Source organism: Ictidomys tridecemlineatus, chromosome 4 (genome assembly GCF_052094955.1).
Source record: "Ictidomys tridecemlineatus isolate mIctTri1 chromosome 4, mIctTri1.hap1, whole genome shotgun sequence".
Classification (NCBI taxonomy): domain Eukaryota; kingdom Metazoa; phylum Chordata; class Mammalia; order Rodentia; family Sciuridae; genus Ictidomys; species Ictidomys tridecemlineatus.
Genome location: NC_135480.1, coordinates 13024720 through 13028818, shown reverse-complemented (window position 1 = coordinate 13028818; position 4099 = coordinate 13024720). Strand labels below are relative to the sequence as shown.

General features: G+C 40.0%; 1 pseudogene; it reads right to left on the bottom strand.

The window, feature by feature from the left end:
- Positions 1-2650: 2650 nt before the first annotated feature.
- Positions 2651-3628, bottom strand: LOC101965750 (olfactory receptor 5A1-like; annotated as a pseudogene).
- Between the last annotated feature and the right edge of the window lie 471 nt (positions 3629-4099).

The following is a 4099-nucleotide window of genomic DNA, read 5'->3' as shown; positions in this document are numbered from 1 at the left end:
TTCTTGCCAGACTGCCTATTTCCTTTCCAGAGAGTTTTCCAATTGGTTATATTGCACTCCTATATGGGTGCTTTTGATCATGAACTTGCTTATAGCAAGAGAGATGGCACAACTAGGATGCTCTTAACTGTGCCATTGAAAGCGGCGAGAGGTAAAAGGAGTTAATCCAATTAGGGAAGAAAACACTGCAGGTACTTGCTCTTTGGCATGGTTGTCATGGAGGATTTTCCCTGCTGACGCCATGCCACCATGTCCCTACTAGATCTATACCTACTTACCCATCGTCTTCTTATGATCTCAGGCTCCTAACTTTTCTTTACCAACCTTGGAGTGATTTGAGCTGGAAAGGAGATAGAGATTTGCTAATCAAAAAAAAATCTCAATTTTCAGGGGAAGAATCTGAGGCCAGAGATACTAGAGGATTTGCCCAAAGTTGGCACAGCTAAATCACTAATCAGTATGAAAATTAAAATCAAACCTATCGTGAGAGATCGCCTCACATCTGTTAATGACATGATTTTTAAAAAAATAATTGAAACTTCACAAACCATTCATGGGGAAGTAGATTGGTACATTCATTATAGAAAACACTAGGAAATGAAATAACAACCTCATAAAGATATGGTCACTCCCATGTTCATTGCAGATCATTCAAATAGGCAAGATGTGGAAACGATGTTGGTGTCCATCAGTGAATATATAGATAAAGAAATGGATAAATAAATACACACACAGTAGAATATTATTCAGTTTTTCAAAAGGATTCAATCCTGTTATTTGCCATAATATGGATGGATCTAGACGACATTACGATAAGTGAAATAAGCCAGACCCCAAAATAAAACTACTACACAATATCTGCTTAAGGTTATTCATACCAACACTAGGGTTTTGAGGGAAGGTGGATTGTGGAGATAGGAGCTCACATATCCTGCTAGTTACTAGGTTTATATAGATGTTTTGCATAAGTTCCCACTTTTATTTTATTTTTTAATTGTTATTTTTAGATATACATGACAGTAGTATATTTTGACATCCTGTACATACATGGAATATAACTTATTCTGATTAGAATCCCATTCTTGTGGAGTTTCCCATGATGTGGAGTTTCACTGTCTACCCTGGCAACAGCACACAGGAATTTTATATGCCCCAAAGTTCTGACTATAAAATAGGGGTAGCTTCTCACTCACCAACCTCATGTGAGTTAAGAAAAAAAATCAAATCAAATGGAGTGCAAAGTGTTTTATAAATGCTAATTTTATGTGCATGAAATTCACTCCATAAACTCTGGCCTGAAGAAATATTTCTTTACACTTTTGTGAATTCTCTTGATGGACTCTGGTATCCCCAAATCTGACAGGTCTGCTGCTCTCTGCTCAGATTTACGGTTCAGGAAATGCTGGCCTAGTCTCTAGGACTCAGGTTTTATCCCCTGAACAAACCATAACAATAATTTTGAGATTCTTCCATGGTCTCTGGGAACCTACCATGGAGCATGCTCCAGGCCCACGCATGACCCAAAACTGCCAACTTTGGCTTCTTCTAGATTCTAGGAATCTCTCCAACACTTGATCTTAAAAGTGTCCCCTGCCTTCCATCCTTTCTCCCACCCCTTTTCACTTCCTTCTATATTCTGAAGAACTGAGGAAACCTAGACAAATACTGCCCATCCCAACTACATCTCCCTCTCCTCGCCTCTTTGTATATCTCTCACTTATTCATTCTCCATGTCTTTGAGATTAAAGTTCCAAAATATTCATTTTCAATGTATTTTTAATTTGTACATAGCTATTTTACACCATATATTATTTTATTTAATTATTATATTAAAAAAATTATTAACGATTAAAAATCAAAGTGGGGTAGGGAGGGAGAGCATGGGAGGAAGATTATTTCTAGTTAGGGAAGAGGGGTGGGAGGGAAAGAGAGGGGGAAGAGGAATAACAAGGATGGTGGAAGGTGATGGTCATCATTATACAAAAGATATGTAAGAAGATTTGAATTTGGTGTCAACATACCTTATATACAAACAGAGATATGAAAAATTGTGGTATATATATGTATAAAAGTTGTAATGAAAAAAAGAGTACATGTATAATGGCATAATTTGTCATGAACATACTTTATATACAGAGTTAAGAAAACTTGTGCTATAAATGGGTAATAATGAGTGTAATAATTTCCACTATTGTCATGTATGTAAAAAATAAATAATTTTTTTTAAAAAGAAATAAAAGCAAAGAAGAAGAGAATGGTCTAAAAAGAAAAGAACAGTCTCAGTAGCCTCCTGGCTTCTTGTCATCTCTCCACATGTAATATCTCTCAAACATAATCTGTTCTCTAAAATGTAATCACGTTTGGGGTTTTATGTTCCCTGTTTCTAATCAAAGAATTCAATGAACAGGCAATGAGAAAAATCTTTCTTTTTCCTCTTGATTTAAGAAGTCTGAAAGCATCCCTGAGCTAATGGAGGATACTGACTTTTAAAACTGTGTTCAGTGTCAGTGACACTGCCTCCAAAGGGTATTTGGAGACAATCACAATGACATTTGGCATTAAAAATGCCAGGCTATCACTTCTTGTCTCCACCTAGCTATCCCTGTGACCTACAAAGGGGCTCATGAATTTTCTTACCTCTGTTGTCCTCTTAGGGACCGTCATACCTGCCCACGGTTACTCTTGCTACTTTTTTTATCACCCTCCTGGGGGCCTCTTGGATCTCCTTGCTCCCAGGGCTGCAGATCAAAGGGTTCAACATGGGGATGAGGATGACACAGAAGACTGACAGCACCTTGTCCTGCTTTGTGCTGTGGCTAGAGCTGTGGTGCGTGTACACAGAGAGGGCTGTGCCATGGAAGAGAGTCACCGTTGCCAGGTGGGAGGCACAAGTATCGAGGGCCTTGGCACGGCCTTTGAATGAGGGTATTTCCAGGATGGAGGCTGCAATGAAGCCACAGGACAACAGGGTGAGAAGGAAAGAACCAAACCTACAGAAACAGCTGCCAGAAAAAGAATCAGTTGGCTGATGAAGGGATCAGAGCAAGACAAGAGGGTCATCCGAGGAATGTCACAGAAGAAATGTTGAATAATATTTGGCCCACAGCAGTAGAGATGAAAGCAAGGAGATGTTTGAATTCAGCTGCTAAGGAAACCACTGTCACAGGCCCCAGCAACCCTCTTCTGACACAGGCCTGGGGCCATGAAGGCTGAGTACTACAAAGGGCTATACCAATGGTGACACATCTGTCCTAGGCCATGGCGGCCAGGAGTCACCACTCAGCCATAGCCATCCAGGGCACGACAAAGTACTGAGTGGCAAAGGCCAGCAGGGAAACTGTTTTCACAGCTTTAAGAAGTCTGAAAGCATCCTCAGGACAATGGAGGAAGAATAGCAGATGTCTATGAGGGACAGGAAACTGAGAAAATAATACATGGGTGTTGCAGGTGGAAGTCCATCCTGAGGAGGATGAGAAGACCCAGGTTCCACATCAGAGTCCCAAGGTAGCTTCCCAGGAAGACTGGACAGGATGAGCTGCAGTTCTTCATCATCTGAGAGTCCCAGGAGGACAAACACGGCCACAGAGGTATGGTTGCCATCCCCTTCCGTGTATCTGCTTGGTGTCATCTGCTGAGAAAAAGGTGAAAGAAGGAAATGGTTTGACTCCCAAAACAGAAAAAGGAAGACTTCATTCTTCTTCAAGTCATGCAGCTGGGTAAATATATGACCTTGGATCCTTATTGTTGAGTTTGTTGGAGTCTTCTAATCACTAATTCTAACTGAAAAATTCTCTTGGGTAAATACTATCATTCTTTTGGGTACAAAAGAAAACATTAAAAGGACATCATCAGCATGATATATTCCAATACATCTTAATTTCTTGTTTTACTCTGTCAAGTTTTACAAATATATCAGACTCTTGAGATAGAACAAACTGGGGAAAATGCTGTTATTTCTCTGTGTGGCAAAATAGGGTGATTCTACTCAGGTATGGCCCTGCTATTGACTCAGTGCTTGAGAGAACCTGAATCAAGCTGGGCCTCATATGTAAAATGAAGATACTGGACTAGGTGCCCTTTAACATGTATTGAAAATTGA